A 21,391-nucleotide genomic window follows, 5' to 3' on the forward strand; every position below is an offset into this window, starting at 1 on the left:
AAATCTTTTAGTGCTAGGAAATATAATTATTTCAACGTAACAAACAGTATGGAAAAACATAGTTACTATATAATATGGGAAGAAAACATCGAGATATATTTTGGCGGGGGATATAAGGGATAAGAACAAGATTAGGGAGATACTGTATTATAACTGCAAATAATTTCGCATGTAACAGTATCCACAGAGGGATTCGATCGAATGAGGGGAAATACGATGCTATTGGAACCATCGAACATTCTGTAGACACACGCGCATCAGATTTTATGTTTGGTTTTGACTCAGTTACAATTCCTTGACACTTTCAAACGTGTCTTGTAAATTTCAGCGAAATCCATTGTAATAGTCTTTTGATCTTTCTTGTACCTACGATCAAGGCACAAACTAAAAAACAGAAGGATACAAGACGGTAACAAACCAAGATACTAAAAGCATATGAAAACCCATCACCGGCTTCGTTTGATGGATCACCGCCAGAGGATTGATCCCTCCTAACTGTGAAAGCTCCGCAAAAATAAATGGAAAGTAACTTACAGACTTCGGATACTAACGTTAACGGAGAAAGAGAGCGACAACGATTTACTGCGCATCGATTTTCTATAAATCAAACGCTATTTTTCGTAAGGAACGCCCAGGGTTGATAAATCATTAGTGAATTCCGCTTTTGAAGCGAACAAAGACTTCGCCAGAATGTGCCACAGTGAACGAACTTCTGTGTTACATTTAACGAAAACTGTATTTGTTTATTTGTCGTTCGAATTTTTTCATTTAGTTCATATTGCATTTCTAAGCAAATTAGCGAATATAAATCATAACTGATTATTTAAAATGATTAAAAATATATACATTGTGCATTAGCACAAGTACTGTATAAAACTTTATAGTAATTTTACATGGAGAATTACACTACCTACGGTTTGAAAAAAAGTCACGAATCCTCTTAAAATCCTGCTTAGAGAATCATAGATCTAACTTTATAAATATTCATGCATCGTCTTCAAATTTGGTAATGTACTTATTTCAATAAATCGGATCACAATTCAACAGTCGTAAACACTTGAGCAAAGTTAAACAGATTTCGAACGAATTGTCAAACAGCTTCGACAAAAACTGTAATAACATCGTGCGCGACGAAAATTTTACTGATGATATCAGTGGAAACAGATAGCGTCTAAAGTTCGGACCGCGGTTTCCGTGGAAAGGGAAACGAAATAAAGAGGTGGGCTGCGTCATCCTTTGACGGATCGTCTGGAGCGGATAGTCCGTCGATCGAGGCGATCAGGTGAACAGCGGAAAAGGTCGCCAAGGCTAAGTTTAAAGGGTCGAGACCGAGGAAAGATAGAAGGGGAGGGCATGCAGTTTGAAACGAACGTCTGTCTCCTGGGGGGTTACAGGTGGTTGCTCCTGGAAGAAAGAGGAGAGAGAAAGGTACACGTCGAAGGAGGTGGCTGAGCGAGACGGAACAGACAGGACAGGGGAAGCTGCTACATTTTACTACGACTTCTACAGCAAACCGACGAATAAACTGCGGGAGAAGTACAACCGGCATATTGTACATGAGTTATACTGTCCTAACGATGATCTATAGTATGCTAATTTCTGTTTTCATAGACTTGAACATGTGATATTCTGTATTTTCATGTGGAAGCAAATAGAAAGGAATATCGATGAAGTCGCAGAAATTAGTAGAAATTAAATGTGCTATTTCTTTTACTGATTTTTTATTCAAATTACTAACAATAAACTTACTAAAGCACTTGTTAACATCGTGCAAGATGAGCAGTTGCGAACTAAAGACAATTCTACAATTGCAAGAAGTAAAAATGAAAGAGAAACGTACTTTTGCCCTCGATAAATGAAACAGTGTCCTTAGACCCTATTAACGAATTTATGATCTGGTATTTCACTCAATTCTGTCATAAACACATCAAATCCGTAGTCGATACAGCAATAAACACCTTTCAGTATTTAAAATACACAAAATACACGAAATTATTCTATTCACGACGATTTTCATAAATTCTCGAAAGAAAATGCAGAATCCAGATTTGTGAAGCTCATATTGCAAATGAAACTGCAAATTCTGAAGGGTAAAGATAAGCAGTTCTAATTAACTCTCTAAAAATCGAGAAGTTGAAGGATAGTATCTGAATCCTCACAGCATAGAAAATATTTTCAAAGTAGACATTAAATCTACTGAAGACAGCAGAACGTGAATGAGCAGGCTGTCAAACATAAACTCTGACTGAAATTTCGCTCGACTACGTGCAAATCCTTGAAAAAATCCTGATGTTACTTGCCTTCCCAGGATTGAGCATTTTTTCAAAAAGAACGCCCGACACTGTCACGAAGAAATGATATTTACAATTTCTATCGATTATCATAATTTTTATTGTTTTGGTTCTTAAAGAACTCCAATATTGGTTTCTTTTATGGGTTTTTCTATAATTAATACTACTAGTGTTAATGTATTAATTATTCGTGTTAATGAATTACCTGTTGAATTTCAAATTAAACAAATATAATCAGAGCATAGTAAAAATTCACGCACCAAATGCTGTTTACCGTTAATTAATTGTCTGAACAACGAGAGTGTACGTTTCCGTGCCACCCACTGTTCTATAAAACTAAGAGAAATTACAATTGATCATTAGATGATACACTACTTTCAACTCATTCCTTGCTACTGAAGCATCGAAATTCTACTTTGCCTACAGATCTGCTGTCTATTCTGTCTATATCTACAGATCGATTTAAACACTTTTGTATTTTAAAAATCACTGGGAAAAGATTGGTGCCTTCTAAAAAGATTACAATAAAAATGAATCCTTGTATGCTAAGTGTCATCCATAAACAACAAAGGCAGCACTTAACGCGTCAAATAACGACTTTTTCCATTTCCGCTCGTAAATGATGATATTAGGCCGGTTCGAGTCGGTCGTTCGCACGATAAAATTAATTACTAAACAGTTAAGTGTATACAAGAGCGCCAACGGTACCCCATAAGAAGCAAGAGGTAGAGATGCAAACCGCAGTCGAGAACGAAAGAGAGAAAAAGATAGACCGAGACCAAGAAGAAAGGAGACACAAAAGACGGGTCGTAGATGAAGATTCCGCGAGAGCAAAATTAAAACCGCCAAGTCCCGACGAATCCGAAACGGTGGCCGGACGAGGTCTCGAAATGCCGGAGCTTAACCGCGCGCGCCACCCCGTAGATAAGAGTTAGCGTTCAATGGCGGTGGCGGGGTGAATATATATATATATAGAGAGAGAGACAGAGGCAGACAGACAGACAGAACAAGACAGAGAAACGAAGAGAGAGCGAAGAGTAGGGATGGCTCTGTCGAGGGGTTGGTTCGGTGGGAGCTCGGTTTTGCAAGCTCGTGGCGCCACTTAGGGGAGAGGTGGGCCGCTAGGGGTAGGAGACGGCCGAGCAAGCAAGCAACCCTCGGCTCTAGGCTTCGGCAGTCAGTCGTGCGAGGAGCGAGGCTGCGACTCGCAAGGGTCGAAGGCTCGTCGCGACCCTGTGCTGGTCATCCTTCACCCCTTTGTGGAGGAGAAGGAGAAGGTGGTGTTAGAGGAGGAGAACTGTTCCCTCGCAGGGATAGGGCTGCTCCACCTGTTCAGTCGCGTCGTAGACCCGCGTCAACCGGACGGATACACGGCGACCGATCGAGGGATACACACGCATACAAGGCACGCTACGCGTCGGGACTCTCTTCCCTTAGAAGAGACAAAGACGTGGGGAAAAATGTTAGCGGTGCTGCCGTGCAAGGAGACCGTTGGACCGATCGAACGGTACACGAGATAATCGCGGGTGGAGAGACGGATGGAAACGCGTGCCGACAGCCGCCTGGCCAGTGATTTCGGCGTTATTACCAGCTTGATTGATCAGGTGCGGTTTATTGAATACTTAGCTCCGTGATTAGCAAAATTGCAGGTCTCAAGAACCAGTTGCGAATCGTGCAGTCTCTCCTGCGATCCCCTGGTGCTTTCTTTTTTATTTTTCCAGTTTTGCATCGATGTTCTCCTTTCCTCTGCCCTTGTACATTGTCCCCGGACTCTTTCCCTAACTCTTTCTCTCCGAAGAGCTGACTAGCTACCCTTCTCTTACCCGCTGCCGTGCAACCGTAGACCCCTTCCCTTCCCTGCAGCCTCTTTCCACCGTTCTTCCGGCCTCTCGGCTGATTAACCGTGAAATAGGGTGATTACGAACCCGACACGACAAGGTACCACACGGCACGCGCACCTACGTAAATGCGCGTACATTGTTGCGGACCAGATACGGGTGTGCAGCTACCAACGTGACCTCGTGGCGGATATTCTTTTCTTTTCTCTGTGCGCGGACTCGCTCGTTAAAGGCTCGCCGAACCGAGCGTTGCCAGGCTGATTTCTATCGCGACCGCCAACCCTCCGGACCACCGTCTTGCTCCTCTTCCCGCTGCGCTCAGCAAGCTTTTTGGAGGCGAAGAATCGCCGGAAGACATGCGATTTTTTAGTGCAATGGCTTGTGAAATTTTGGGGCAACGTTTATCGCTATTGGTGCGTGCATTTCAATTCATTTGCCGTTTGTTCTCTACAATGCGGAACGTATTGTTTCGCTCTTGGATATTGATTTCTTTTCCATATGCGGGTTCCCAAAATATAATTTTTCGTGCTACCGGTTACGATATCTTAGGGGAATGTTGAAGACACGGTGCGCAGGTGTTTACGGAGGAGAATTGTCTTTTGCTTGGATCTTTTGTTTGTTTGTCTTTTCTGGAGTGAAACGCGTTCTCTTTCTCTCTTTCTTTTGTTTATCGATCTTTCGGAGCTCGTTGTCTCTGGAGCATAATATACGATCCCTTGTACGTATTTTTCGGATCGAACTTTTCGAACGTAGAAGATCGGCAGGTGGCCAAGAATGTAGGTTTAAGTACGGACCTTGTGACTCTTTTGTCGAATGCTGACCGTTAATGGTGCAGGAAAAATTGTGTTTTTATTGCATTTTTTATTTGTTCATCTTCTATGGAGTGAAAAGCATGATTACTCGCCCGTGTACACCAAATTATCGGACATCCTGGTACTTCAAACGGAACTCTAATTTCAACTGCGCCGAATTGCAACATTTTCAATGAATTTCTTAAAATATTGTGGTGATCTTCGCATTTTTTGTTTGTGCGTTTTCTCTTCAACAAGAAAGTGTGATCTTCCGCTTATGCACACCAATTTTTCAGTCGTGCAGCTACTCCAGGCAGAACTGTAACATTGATGTGCAATGAATTGTAACAGTTTCAAAGAACGTCATTCACTATTGCTTTGTAGATTTCTGTTTGAAAAATTCTCGTGATTCTGCTTATCTTATTTGTTTGCTTTTTGTCGAACCGGAAGCATGATCCTTCACTCGTGTACACCAACTCTTTTCGGACACGCGGCTACATCGGGCAATCAGAGATGTAATTTTCAATACAGCGAGTGGTGAAATTTTAGGAGAACATGAAAATTGTCCGTTTGCCTCGTCTTGCAATTTTAGTTAATTTCCTGTGATTATTAAAATTGTTGCTATTTTATGGGAAAGTTGGTGCGGTCTAGAACAGTTCGAAAGTTTCTCAGAGCTCTCGCGCGACTGTTATGAGCACTAGTTATCGTCGAGAGTGAAGTTCAAGGTAAACATTAATAAGGCTAATGTATGTATCGATTCCGCGCCACGAAATGAAAGGGGACAACGGAGGCCTGACCTCCGAAGTAAGAAGTACCCAGTGCTATTAATCGCTCGACGCTTTTCGTGCTGCTTCGCCAACAGCGGGGGTGAATAAATTCTGTGGGAAACTTGAACGATATTTTTCGAAGGACCTGCCCCGATCCGGTGTAAGCGTAGAAACTCTTTGCTGAATGTAATCGAAGGAAAACACAAGAGAGATATATGTGTTCTATCTTTTGTCTCCTCGTCATTCGTTGTCCTTTGGTTTTCTTATCAGCTTCAGGATATTGCACACATGACTTTACTGGTTCAGTGATAATTTAATCCCGTCAAAATGGCGGATTTCAGATTCCTTATTCTATAATTGTGGGATATGTAAAGATGCTTATAGATCATTACTGTCATGTTTTAGAACAAAAATTGTAAAATATTGTTAGCGCGGTCTAAAAGACAGTAGACACTGGTCATTTTAATGCTCGGTTGTTCAAGCCTTAATTGATATTCATAACTCTGTCCCAACTCCGTGAATATGCTCTTGCAACCACGGCGCATTTGGCTGCAAATGAACCGTTGATGAATGGAGGTATTAACTCTTTGCCGCGCAATTAATTCCATGTATTTCATTACGTAAAACACTCCACCTAATCTTCTCAGATGTACTACATATGCAGCAGTCGACAATAAAGTAATTTTTTCGGAGCTTATATTGAATCGAAGAATAAGTTGTTTCGAGCAGAATTGTAAAAAAGAAAACAAATGTGATACACAATTTCGCGTGCAAGTTTTACAAAGTGAGAACCGATTTCTCTTCCGTTCGTAATTCTCCTTTTTCAATTCTCTGTTTTCGGTACCCAGCGATATATGTACGGGATCTCCTCTATCTCGATCAATGAACTTGGAAACCATGATCCGAAAAGTAAGCACACGTCTCGTGGAATAGCAGAGTTTACGGGCCGGTAAGAGCAGATAGGATCGATATTTAGGCGGAAAGAAAGGAGCGCGGACAAAAATTTCGGGCCTTAAAGCCATCCTGCCTCACAACGGATTGCAAATGCGTTTAATTGCGAAGCCGGCCGAGATATGAACGTGCTTATGTTCCTTTTTTGCGAATTAATTGCTTCTGTGTGCACTGGGAAATGCTAGCATATGGTTCATTGCGGAATCGTGCGATCTTTGTGCGAGATTAAAATTTTCTACATCAACTGCGACAGCTGGGAATTAACTCTGGATTTCAGATTACTCGTTTCACGATTATTGGTTATTTTACCATCTTTAGTAAAAGAGGAAACGGGAATTATAGTAGAAAATTGATTATTCAGTCCTCTAATCAGAATTCTCTATTCACCAAATACGTTTCACGTGCAATCACCTCAGTTTAAGGCAATCCATATTCAAAAATGGTGTGTTTGTTGTGCAAACTAACGAAGAGTTCTATTATCTAAACATTCATGTCACTCTATCCAGTCGAGGTTCCACAGTATTTACAGATTTATTATTTTAGTTGATATATGAAGATTCCAAGGGATTTTACGCTGCGTTAAGTAGTATAAGTTGGCAATAGTTGGACGCATCGACCTTCATTTTGTAATGTGGCGATTTTACGAATGTATGCAGACGGTTTTTTTGTTTTAACTGTTCAATGTATTCGGCGTATAATAGATTTGATCTAAGTGCTCCAGGAGTTTTTTTAATTTAATGACATGTTCGTTCTATCAAAGTTTGACTAATGACTGGACTAATGGTCCGACTAATGGTTCGACTAGCGAAAGTTCTGCTTTTTAATCCATTACTGAAAGAATAAATGGGTGCTGTAAAAGCAGGTGACTCGCAGAAAGATTTTAATACACTTTGCACCACATGATTTTATGTTTCTCAGACTTGTCTCAATTAGCTCGTAGTGTACAATCTGTTCTAAATTCAGAATCCAAGGTTGTACTGTGCTTTAGAATAATGTAAGAATATTGTTACTATTTATAACTTAAATTTCTTGCCACACTCTTAGAAAACATTTACATCTACGTTTCGATAATTCCCTCAAATGATTTCTGTGGTCAATAAAGTTTAAATTCCGGCCAGAATCGAACCAATAAAATCTGTTACAAACCGCTCAAATATCGGTCCATCCGTCGCACCGAATGCCTCCGATGGAATCACAGTGTCATATCCGTCCGCCGCGATTCCTTTTGTAAAACTACCGCAATCAGCAACGTGAAACATGGTTTACACGTCCGGTAATAACGTTCCCCGAATTAAGGTTCAATTTAAATGCAAAACAAACCAGGTCCAGCTGGAGACAGACCTGTTCTCGCGGCGCTGATTAAATTTCAAACTCGATCGGGCGTGGCATAAAGCCGATTCGCGATTTGAAAACCACTTTTGTTTTCGCCTGTCCGCCTCGTGTGCGCTCGTCAGCCGGATCGACGAACGTTTGAGCTTCGAGGGTCGTTTGAACTCGATATCCCGTCAGTACGAGTACGCCCGCTGTTAAGCCGCGACCTAAATGATTTTAAAAAGAAGAAAATCTGCCCTGCTCTCGTCCCAGGAGGAAGAGCGACGGAGAGAGACGGGCGTTGGGGGGGGGGGGGGGGGGGGGGGGGGGGGGGGGGAGTAGCAGTGACGTCTCGCGCAGCTTGTTCGTCCGTGATTCACAAAAGAAGTGAAACGCGAGGCTGCATCTACCGGTCGACCGGAAATCACGGAAAACTCGAAAAATACTAGTCCCTGATGGTTCTTGAAACTCGACAATTTTTTTGGATCGGTCGATTAACTATTTCTCCGGAAAGAATCGATTGAAAACATTCCCGAACGCTGAATTGGGAATCGAACACGTTGAAGTCGAGAGTGAAACGGTCCCGACTTAAAGCATTGTTGATGCATTGTCTTCATTTGCTGTGTGTCTTTTGATCATTCTAGTTTTTCTTCTCTTGGGTTATTTGCAGATATTGTTGGATTGCATATCGTTCTAAAAAAAAAACTGCTAAGCAACTAAATCTTTTTCGAAGATAAATAATATTATACCGAATTTATTTCTTATTTTTTTTCACGTAAAACCACCCTATGTTCGATTGTACTACGAATTCCAACACACCCTGCATATTAATTTCATGTTTAGATATTGTGCGAGAAAATGCCTTTGAGAAAAATAATATCCACGAAAAGGAGATCTTGATACCGATTTTCAATTTACACAATCAGCCGTGGAATTTCACTTGCACTGTAAATAACCCGATTTGAAATATTAAGGTTATTCAAGGGACGCAAAGTTTCACGTGTGACGCTCCACCATTATTCTAAATAATGAAGGGAAAAAGTTCGTAACAAGCTTCTTCGAGCCGCAGTGCTGTGCTTCGAGTACAATGTATGTAGTGTGTTGCATTTTAATCTGTTAATACCGACACTGTAGAGAGTATATCGAGTATAAGGTTAAAGATGTTGGGCGACGAAATAAGAATATTCGAGCGTCATTAACGCTCTTATAACGCATCTTACCCTAGGTTTTCAAGTGTTTTTCGTATAGCGGGTCCCTTATTAAAAAAGGTTTTCGTTTATCAGATACCCTTAATGACTTCGACATACACGCCGTTGATGTGCCACTTGCTCGGATCGATCGAATCGTGACACCCTGAATAAACTAATATACATACACAGCTCAAAATAATTAAAAGACCACCTGTTACATTAACTTTATCGATTAGCCGGGTGCATTCATTGCCTGAACGGTGTCGTAAACTACGCGAGTTAATAAACATTTCGCTGCGTCCACTCGGCCGGTATTCCTTTCACTGTCGTGGTCAACGATGCTGCAGATATTATCAGCAACTTGAATTTCCTGCGAAATTCTCTCCTGTAGCTTTAGTTCTCATCAATAAATCCAGTTTTATAAATTGGATATTTATATCGTCACACCGGCGTTTCCAAAGAACATTAAGAACTGTAATTTAAATTCCCCTAAGTTTTCTCTACGAAAATGGAAGCCCGCTTGCCCACAGGGAGAAATGTTCTCCATCATTTTTCAGCTTTCAGAAAACCACCCTTCTAGTCGCAATTTATCATCCGCATTCAACCAATTTCAATTATCGGTAGCCAAACTCGCAGCGGGAAACCATCATCATCACCGCGCCAACGACGTGAAAAATAAATCACGCGGAAGCGCCAATATTCGGGACGACAATCAATTAAAAAAATCAAAACAACAAAAATAGACCTGCCTTCCGTGTCGACATCATGCTGAAACGAAAAAACGTTTTCCGAGCTTACACAATAAAATGTCCCCGCGCTATTCGATACGATATAATTTAACGGGCAAGCGGTACGACAGGATAAATAAACTAATCCTTTCGCGTAAATAAACTAATTCTACGTTATGGAAGTTTCCGAAAGAAACGAAACTTCTTCCATAATTTTTTACAAGAAATAGATGTATCTATGCGAGTTTCCTCTACTGGTTAAAGCAGAACCTATCATGTCGATTAAAACCAAGTGATATCACAGTTTGTTAACGTGTTTACGTTTTTGCATTACGCAATCTATACCAAAAATTTCTAACTGTCAGAACTTCGTTAGTAATACACGGTATACTTTCTAAAAAGAACATCAGCATGGTCTTAAAAAATGAGAATATTTTTCTTGGAAGGGAAAATATTGAAAGGGGGAGCCGGCTGATGCCACGAGCAGATAGATGATGGAGGTATCGACGACAACGGCGACAAAAGGGAGGAAAGAAAAACGCAGAGGTTGTGATTCCCGCGAAAATGTATCAACTAACTCTGACGAACGTCGGGCTGTCGGTGCAAAGCAGCGCAAACGATATTATCCCGCGCACTCCTTTGTTAAGCCAGCTGCGCCCATTTCGTATCTACTTTTGTGGGTGTGTATACGCGTATGTTTGCGTGTGTGTATGTGTGTGTGTGTTTCTTCGTGTGTATAGATTTCTACGTATACACGAGTACAGCCGGTACAAGGTTGCACACCTAAAACGTGCCGCGCCTCATAAGCTCTCGGTCTACTGCACCGCGTTTTAACTGCACCGAGGCGCGCATCGGAATATACATTCGTGGACAACGGGGTTAAGTAGCGGTCCGTAAGAATGTTCCATGCCAAACTCTCTGTCCCTCTGACCCTCTGTTCCTTTTTCTCCCTCGTCGATCGACGATCTATTCGCGGGTTTACACACGGTCGATGAAGGGGCTGCGATGGTTTTGCTTTAGTGTCACTGGCGCGCCGATGCGTTCGCTTGCTGTCGGCTAACTGCCGACGGATTTGTGTCACCAGGCTGATCTTGTATTTTTATGGAAAGGGGATGTTAATTTTGTATGAGTGGTTTTGGAAAAATGTGGAAAATACTGTTTTGAGAATTTGTTACTCTTTTCAGATTGCGCTTTCTTGATAAAGAAAACTTTTCAATGATTAACTATGTCGGGCGATACAACAGGCATTCTTCCTGAGCAAATTATCAAATCAAATTAAAATTCATATAAAGCATCATGTAACTAGTGATACAACCGGATAGACGTCGAATCCAGGTCAAAAGATAAATTGAAAATATGGAATAAATTCTTTTTATTTAAGGGTCCGTTTTCGAGAAAACTTGGGTTGAAAAAAGTAATACTATTGATAAGCCCATGTGATGACTCGACCGATTGTACCGCCAGTTAAATGACACCTTGTATATTCGATTGAGATATTCACGATATTTTTGATCGATATCGCGATATTAATTATTCAAGATATTCACGAATGGCAAGCAATTTTGACTACAAATTTTCTGTACTGAACGTCGCATGAAAGAATATTAATAGAAGTATGTACAGCTTTAGTGTGGAAGATTCTAGCGAGGAATTTGGAGCTTTATATATTATCTATAACACTAATGAACATTTTTCTGTTACAATTCAAAGTTCGAAAAGAAGTAAACATTCTCCAATAATGGTACAAAAATTTATGGCGAAGTCAGTTTTATGACAGACCTTCAGAACTCCAATCGAAGCGATGAAATTCGACGTCACTCAAACCTTAAAAGATTCGTAATTAGGTGAAATCGCGGAAGCCACAGGCGTGGAGGTCAATAAATTCTGTCTTCAAATTGAAACTTTGTGTAGACGAGATCTGATTCTGATCTCTCCAAAATCGAAGAGCACGCTACGTAATATTATTTTAGTTTTTTAAACAATACTGAAATATTGGTTTCTATGTGGATTTGCAAGCCTGGTGGGAAAACCTCGGATACGCAGAATGTTTCATTTTTTTTTCATCGTACACGGTACCATGTTTTATGAATAAACCTAACAGAGCTGCTACAAAACCATTCGTTTGCGTATGCTTTATTTAAAAGCTACAATTAGAATTCAAAATAACAGTGGTGTTCGATTTGTTAAATAAATACAGCCAAAGAAAAATAGATTAACGAAGTTGAGCAAAATGAAACAAAATTATATTTTCATTTTCTATTTGTACGGTATAAAACGTATTCCAACATTCAAAGGGTATTAAAATGAATCGCGCAATTCTGAATATAACATATATAAAATGTCGTGCATTTTTCAATGTAACGCGTTAAAAAGAATCCCCGTTCAACAGCAAATAGAACGTGTTTTCTTTTTTTGTTAAAAAGGGGGCTAAGTTACGCGTTTAAAAGGAATCAATTTCGACAAAATCGTGAACTATCAACAAACTCGCCTGGCTGGTTCGATATGCGAAAACCGATAAGTTCGGGTAGCTGGAAAAATGCTGCGCCGTCGATCGGCATAAGTTTTTTCAGCAATTCCGTGCCGGCGTCGGTGTCGACGGCAAGTTATTAAATAAATAAAGAGGAAAGAGGCGGCTGGCGTTGATACGTTCACGGGTAGCCACGAAAAATTCCAATAACGCAGGCGAAAAATTCGCGTTAATATTGACGGAGTCTATTCTAGACGTGCAGGTAAATAAAGCCGCATCGATATTTCGCAGGACACGCGGAGGGCAGGTACAGGAGCATGTAATTTCTGTAAAATGAATTTGTTAGTTGAATCCGATATTCGTCTCTATACAGAGCGATTCGCGAAACCTGTTGCGAAGCAATATCTCCATTATCATTAACGATACTTAAAACTGTTAGAGGAACAGATTCAATGAAACAAATATGTAATTCCATTTATAAAATCGACGAATTTGAAATCTCGAGAAATATGATCTTGAGAAAAAAAATTATTTCGATTGCAATATGGGTCCCTTCGAACCATACAATCTGTTTCTCTAGTACTTTCGCGTATCGTTATCGATTACGGAGCCATTACTTTGTAACAGCTTTAATGAATCATCCTGTATACTCCTTGTGTCTTTTCATTTTGTCTCTCTCTTTATCTCACCCTCTCTTTTCTGGTATTTTTTTTTCGGAAAACCGGCAGACAGCGGACTAATCAATATAATCCCCGATAGTTCTCTCGCAGTCGTGTAAAAAAATTCGCGTGTGTGTTTGTAGTCTGGTATTTACACGCGTTGCTGTTTGATCGTTCAGGATCCCTGGTTGTGCTCTATACGCCAAAAATCGAAGACTTATGTATTTTGTTCGCCGATTGCAGGAGAATCTGATCGATACGTTTCTTTTTTCATTGATTTATTTCACGCATTTTGTGGCATTTTTCCTGGTTTCCTTTCGAACCAGTTTGTTACATTGTTACGTTATCCCTATGTTATTCTCTTTTAGTATGCAACTCTTGGCTAGTTGCAGACAATACCCATATGTATAACTAGACTGCGTATATTTATGGTGTATATACATTTTCAGAATCAATTGTAAGGAACGGGAGATCGATAAAAATAGATTTTTTCATTTGGTAATTTTGATAAATTGAGGAGAATGTATTCTTGAACATTTTTTCTGTTTATATATATGATTCATTCGTTATTATTAATGACATTATGATCTACCTGTGATTCGTATGCTCGGATTTTAAACTTCTCATTATCAGAAAATTGGCGCAGCTGAAGTTATCACAATTTTATTAAAAAGACTTGTTTTATTCTTCGAGAGTTCTAGAGTAAGCAATAAAAGAAATTGATTTTTCGAGATTGCAATATCGCTATGCTACCTTAAAAAAAGGATAAAAGAGTGAGATAGAGAGAGCGAGATAGAGACACACAGAGAGAGAAAGAGAGATGAGAGGATGAAAAAGACGAGAACAATTTCGAAGCGGTTTCCACGTATGAGATTCGAATAGATCAAAGGATCCGTCTATAGTCGAAACAGAAACTACAAATAACAAGGGTCACAGAAGCACACTTTGTGTCGTTGCTTACGCGGGTTAAACGCAGCGAAATCGCCACGCGCTGAGCTGGCCCACTGGAAATCAAAAACCGTGTTTTTATATTATTTTCTGTGCAAAGGCACCGCAGCCGCGCGTGTCTCTCGTTGTTTGCACACAAACACGGACATTTTTCCTTTGTACAGCCTGTTCCGCGCAGGTGCCCGTGTACGTATTTTTCGTCCAGAAAACGTGTCTCTCGATTGAAGAAAAATTGAGATCTCCTGAAACGAGAGAACAGTACGTCTGAAATAATCGGGACGCAAGTTCGTCGTAGTTTCTGGTCCTTTCCTAGTCGGATATAAAATCTACAATGAGATAGAAGTTCCAGTCTTGTTTAAAATTCGAGTCGGTACTTGAGTATACTTCTCATTATATTATTATTTTTTCTTTCAAATGCTTGGTTACTATGCGCTTGATTTTCTTCTAACGAAACAGATAAGAATGTATTTAATTTCTCGCAGTATAATGAGTGGATAAAGATTTCGGATCTCTTAATTTTGAGATAGCCGATATTCCAATTTAATTCTCTAATCCAGGTGAAAGAATAGAACAATTAATAATTTCACTGTGTTTACAAAATTGAAGAGAGCTATCAAATTTATTTTTATTCACGCTTTTTCTGTTTTTTTTTTTTAGGTTTTGAATTGCTTCGTCGCTCTTCAAGAGTATCAAATCGCGATGTTTGGAACGATAGCAAACGAAAACAGCAATCCTCGATTGAATAAAAACGCAATTACAGAACTTCTGCGATTGTGTCGTCCTGATAAACGCGCGTTCTCAATATACTTTAACTCATTTTATCGAGATAATAAACTGTTGTGTAACTGCTACACACAAATGCTGCAGATAATTATTCCGGAAACTGGAATATTAACAAACAAATTCTTTCACGCGTTTTAGCTCCCCAGTTCCATTTTTAAAGCATCGGCTAGGTATTGTCGTACTTCACTCGTTAAAACCTTTGTATGTACAGCATTGTACAAGTTCGAAACAAACTTCGGCACCTTGACGAACTTCCTCTCTGTGGAATATTTTGTGACACTGCAACTTTCAACGAGAAATATTTTCAACATAAAAAAATTCGCTTTTACCGAATGTCTTTCCCCTCGCAAACTTTTGAGTCGAAGCGCGCGTATTTTCGTTTCACTTCTAATTTTTTCCGAATTCTAACACTGAAAATTAATTTTCAGGTTAATTTCCCTTTTTTATATAACATGGACAACTTCGCCGCATGAAAATTCTAAGCCTGAAAATCTAGTTGCAGTGGTTAATAATATTGACACTAAAATATAATTTTTAGATATACAATTTTCTTTTACACAGTATCATCTATTTGGCATTGTTTATCTCGTTGGCAAGTTGTTAATTTTGATCTCCCATACGATCTTAACTTATGAATTTGATTCAGTCTTAATTCTTAATTGTACTAACGACTTTTAACGTCACAAATCTTAAATGTTACTAATATATGCGTTAATAAAGAAGTTACACATAGAAATATTTTCATAATTTTTGTAACTGCAAGAGGAGCAATCAGAAACCAGTCGTTTAGACTAGTTTGCCAGTTCTAGTGTTAAAATGCAAACTACCCTTTAAATTTTATCAAGTTTCATTCCGAGCAATTTGGATCTTTTAACAAATTCCATGACCACCAAAATTTTCATTCAATACTATAATATTCGACCGCCCTTAGATTTCATTTATCACAGATACTATCAACTCGCTATCGCTCCAGAAAATTCCACATAGCCTCGAATCCCGTTCCCCTTCAAGTTAAGTGTGAGAAATGCGTTCGAAGCATCTGAAAGAAAAGGGGGACACGTTAAAGGATTGAAATAAATGGAATTCACTTACGATGAAAGAACGCGCGGGGGAGAAGAGATAGGATGAAAAGGGTGGAATCGAAACAAGGGGATAGAAGTAATCGCGGCACGATTTTTAATTCACAGCTAGAGGCCGTTCCCTTGTACACGCATAGCTGGTGCATCCCAGCCGAACGCGGTGCATACGTGTTCGCGACGTGTACATAGATCGCCGTGTGCACGTGCGACACACACGCGTACGACCGTTAATGGCCGTCGATTCCGTTCGTTTGCGAAAGTAGAATCAGGAAACGTCCGATATCGTTGCTCGCCACCGGGATTCACGTTCTGTAATGCGAGATACGTGGCCTCGATCGGTGGCCGGTCGAGGAGCGTCTATCGCTGATGTAAATCCACATTTCCGAGAACTGTACGCGATATCGAACCGGGCTCCACCTTCGCTGGCAAACTTGGCCCACTGTTAATTCGCGTGACATACCTTGTCCGCCCCTTTCTGGCAACCTACTTCCATATGTAATCGTTCGTTCCCGATTCATTTTTTTCTTTTTTCGAAAACGGTACCTTCCACAAACCGTCAACGGCTTTTTAGATTTTTTAGTGGTGCTTTTGAAAACGTTATACTTTGGCAAATCTGAACCGTCATGGAAATTTCTAGTAATAACGTTTTATATACAGATGTGATTCCGTTCGTTTAAGTCGCAATAAGATTCTGTTCCTTCCTCATTAATGTGCGACGTTATACCTACCGAGTGCTAAAAATAAATAACGCGTGATGCATTACAAGGATAATAATTCAGAATTTATTCCACCTTTTTGCCATATTTGTTATAATGTACGCTTGACTTAAAATATTTATATAATTATTCTTTACTACCAAATGTGGATGTTATTCAGCATACAATAGTTAGCCTACAGTAAATGTAAAGTTTTTTTTTCGTAGGATAAAGTGCAATTGACAGAGTTTCGGGTTTAACAATAAGCGGCTTATCAGAATGCATCGTTTTGTTCGATTTTTATGGATGTAAAAATTTGGTATTTCCGCGGATGTAGATATTGGACTGTGTTGCAGACGTAAAAGTTTGATATTGTTACAGACAGTGTTCCAGTAACATTATTGGTGACCGTTGGACATTTTGTTTTTTTTTTGTGTCTCATTCTCTGTTTCCTTGACCTATAAAATATGAGCAAATGGGGCATCAAAACTGTATAAACAGTCTGTCCCACTTGTGACGTGACCGTTCCAATCCGATATTTACGGTTCCAGTCATAGTTTTATTGCACATATCCGCCATTTGTCTTCGAATATCGGAGATCGAACGACTGTAAGAAAGCGCATCACACGATGGAATAATAAATTACCGGTGTTTTGTCTAACTTGTTCCACATGTATTTGTTAACGTTGTTAGTAGTCCATTACGTTCAGGCCAATTATGTTACTAATACGTAACCTAACACAGGACCAACATCTAGGTTTAACCACTGTGTACCTTAGGATAGAAAAATTCTCCTACTATTATCAATAGACTGCGAATCCTTATTTTTATTAATCATTTTCTGGATATCTGAAGAAAAGACAAATTTCTTATATCAACCAAGAAGTTGCTCATGGTGAACATAAAATTACAATATTACAATATAATTAATTTCTATCAATGAATGAATAGAAAACCAAATTGTGAAGAGATGAAAATGATTTAATGATATCATATGCTATTGTCAACCTGTTAACATTACTGAAGGAAAACATACTCATCTGACTTCTATTTCTTATAATTAATTCAAATAATTTTTATCTTGCACAAAGAGGTGCATAAAACAGCTAAAACATCAGAAGAATTAAGGCCCATCAGAAAATCGTTCACCGCGAACCGTACAACTTTTCTTTCTTGTAATCGATATAGTGATTTATTTATAATCGATTTATTTTGCGTGAAGGTCTGCAATTATCGATGCTGTTAGATGACTATGAGCTGCAAATGAGGTCAAGTCTTGGAGCGCGTATTTAATACAGAGGAAATCTTGATTTGATGGGAAAATTTGACCGGCGTTCGACGAAAAGAATCGAGTCCGGCAACTTTTATTGTGTTCTACTGTATTTCTCGGATGTCACGAGGGAAGAACTCGAATAACCGGATTGTGGGTGAACTGCCAGGGGCGCCACTTTCGCGAACTTTCACGAACTTAACGGTATGCGAGCATTGTTCATCCCGTCCCATGGCCCCACCGGGTATTAACCCATTAACATCCCCGGCCTACATTAACTTCGGTTGCCAACTATAATTGGCATTATATATCCTAGTCTGTTTCATCCGGCCGCTGCATCGGGCAAGCAGAAATTTAGTGCACCAATTAACGACCAATTACCACGCTGATAATCTTACTTTGCTGGGAAATTCGTAGGGAATAACTGGTGATGCGAATCAGCTTATATAACCAGTGTTGCTCAATAAGATGGTAACCACTCCGATCAGTTTCAAACGCTTTTCAAACTTTCATGAATATTTTTTGTTTTACATTGAGTTTCCTTTAATCGATTTTTTAAATTTAACTCTGATCGCTGGAGATCACGAACGCCATAAAAAAGTATTGGGGACACTAGATAACTCCATTTTAAGTGCTAAGGGTCAATCGGACAGGTGAACTTTATCTGGATTAGTAGCAACCAACAGAAAAAGTTTTAAATTCCGTCGAAACCTCGTAAATTATCACTGACTTGTTTATAAAGATTTCTGGCATCCGCTGGCTTTCATTAATGTCAATCAAATTTTCTTTTTTTACTAAACAGAATTAGAATTGTTGCGATTTTTTTTTATGATGAGTGTGTCGACTAGAGATTTAAACAAGAGATTTCGTCTCTAAATAATTGTAATATAAGATTTTGTGAAAACTACATGAAGCGACCAATGAATAAATGCCTCGACCTTATCGCCGCGGTGTCGGTTAAACTCGCCTAACAAGAAACAATTCCCCGAAGCACCTGAGCTCCGGACGGTTGAAAATTTTGTCAGGTTTCACAAAATAATTAATTACGGCTACACGAGGCAAGAGAGGGCGTGCTATGGAAACGGACGCTTCTGCCTGTGAAATGAACGTTCCAGAAGCGTGAGGGTCACTGGTAAATGTCAGAGCCTCGAATCCGGAACCGTGAACCACGATCTTTTCCACAAGGAACGAAAGTTCCTGGATTCCGGGCATAGTTTCGGCCCGCGTTGTTGCATGTTATGTGGAAGAAGGCTGCTATGCATCGTGGCTGCGACCACGAGAAATGTAATGACGTTATCGTCGCGCTGCAGTCGATCCTGAAGTCCCTCGTACTATCCGGGAACGTAGCTTTGCATGGAAACCGAGACGCGTTTGATGTCGCCCACCCACACAAGTACACACCGGTTCACACCTGATGACACCGCGACTAAAAAATTTGCAAACTCATGGTTGGAATATCTGCGAAAAGATAATCTTGACAGCATTAACGTGATTCCTCTCATATCAGGGTCTATAAATTATTTGTTTCAACAGTCGCATAAAATCAAGTAGTTTAAATATAATTCGAAAACAGGAATTGTCAAAGTGATTTTGTGACTAAGATCCTAAATTTTGGTTCACTGGATAGATTGTAATCTAATGATTCGTGTTAAAAACATGAAATACTATACTATACTAGTTAATACTATACTAGTTAAGCCAGGTGTCTAAGTACAGACAATCATTAAATAAAAAATTTTTTACTTTTTGTACCGACATATTATATGTTGAGCATAACGAAGCGTTGTCACAGAACAATCTGTATACAGGTACCTTTCACGACACTATCGTAATCATGCGTCAGGCAAAATTGTACAGTGAACAGCCGCTCGATGGTAATCACGGGAAACCTGATCGCGTAGAGCCGGCTCGTCAGTCGAGATCTTTCGAAATTGGTCGTATCGCGCCAGGCAAAGCCAGGTCGCCGACAACGCGGTCGCAATTGCGGTCGTGCAACGAGGGTCAAACAGGGAGAGAGAAGACAAGCTAGAGAGACAGAGGGGGAGAGAGAGAGAGAGAGAGGGAGAGAGACTGAGAGAGGGAGAGAAATGGAGTGAAAGAGAAAGCGTTCCCAAAATGTGAACGAAAGTTCGATGAAAAATAAATGAAAACCGGCGACAGGCAAAGCCGGATTGCCAGCGCTAAGTAGATAATGCAATTAACATTTCTATTATTACCGTAATTATTATGGTCACGATAGAAGCGGGCTGAGCCGATCTATGATACGCAGGGGCGGAGACACGGTTCTCGTGAGTAAATTAACGCTGTCTTGGTAATTAACGTGCCATCGTAGCCTCTCACAGCCAAGTTATGCGCTGTACACCTTGCGCCGATTGGTCAGCGATAAACCTAAACGTGTACGTGCTTTCGTCGCGCTCGAATGTATTATTAAACTGGACGGGACCACCCCTAATGACAGAGTGTTTGATCGTCCCGCGGTCTATGCATATTATACTTTGAACGCCGGCGCAACTTTGATTTATTGGCTACCCTGCGGTTTATTGGGAGAATGGCTTTATGCATCGCCTGTTGTCGCCACGGTAAATTGACGGATCTTTAGGGAGAATAATCGGGCTTGATTTCGAAAGAATTCGTTTTTATCGGTGTTCGTTAAACGGTGTGATTAAATGTGCCGATTCGTTTGATAATTCGTTCGACGATTCTTTAAAGGTTTGTTTTAAAGCGTTTGATTCTGAGAAATGTTAATTAGTCAAAGTGATGATTCGAAGGCGTATTTGAACGTGTTTTTCGTAGATAACGTGTTTGAAAGTGGTAGTAATAGATTTTATGGTAGAATTCGTGAAATGGTGATTCTAGGAAGAAGCAAAAAGTATTTTAGATGTGCGTAGAAAATTCAATTCAAATGCAGTCAGATGCATTTAGTTATAGATCAATTCAGATTTTATGTGTGTCGCCGAACAATATTTTTAAAAACGCTCACTACAAAGATTTACATTGATAAATGCTTGCAGAATATGATTACAATAAGACGAGAATGGTTTATTCACTCGAGAATCGTTACGGACGATCTAGATTAAACTCAGCTCACTATAATTAAACTGCGGATGTTCGTGCGTTTGCATCATATCTCACATCAAAAAATTTAATAAGACTTTCTCAATATGAAACTTCGTAGAATTTTTACAGCACTTCGTCCACGTAGTAATTTTTCAAATTGATTACGGAAACTCTGTTTCCAGAGATTAGAAGTGGCACGAATATCGATAGTAGGACTATAAAATGGTTTATAGGACTATGAGACGACAAAAGCCGCGTAACAGGACCCGTCTCGTTGTATAGCAATCTCCCGTACGAATTAGAGGCGCAGAATAGGGCAACAGTGAACAGTTTACGTTTAGTTAGACAAAACTACCTGGGAACAATGCACCTGCATCGAGCACCGAAAGTACTCGTGTCACTGCAGGGACCTCGAGATTGGCTGCAACGCGGAGATAACGTTACTCTACCTGACGTTCGCAGAATCGCGTTTCCAGGTGCAATACACCGCGTGTAATAAGTTTTAACTGTAACGCGACTATGAAAAATCTTATCTAAAAAGCTGACTAATATAACGCATGAAAAAT

The 21,391-nt window shown here is 39.9% G+C and overlaps 1 protein-coding gene across 6 annotated transcripts in view; it reads left to right on the forward strand.

Moving 5' to 3' along the window:
- Window positions 1–3,481: 3,481 nt before the first annotated feature.
- The window catches only part of LOC144476542 (uncharacterized), a 96,797-nt gene continuing 78,887 nt past the window's right edge, over window positions 3,482–21,391 (forward strand). For all 6 annotated transcript variants that reach the window (XM_078193624.1, XM_078193625.1, XM_078193623.1 and 3 more), the window contains exon 1: window positions 3,482–3,895. The gene's annotated coding sequence lies outside the window, so the exon portion shown is untranslated. The remainder of the gene's footprint in view (window positions 3,896–21,391) is intronic.

Source organism: Augochlora pura, chromosome 10 (genome assembly GCF_028453695.1).
Source record: "Augochlora pura isolate Apur16 chromosome 10, APUR_v2.2.1, whole genome shotgun sequence".
In the NCBI taxonomy this organism is placed as follows: domain Eukaryota; kingdom Metazoa; phylum Arthropoda; class Insecta; order Hymenoptera; family Halictidae; genus Augochlora; species Augochlora pura.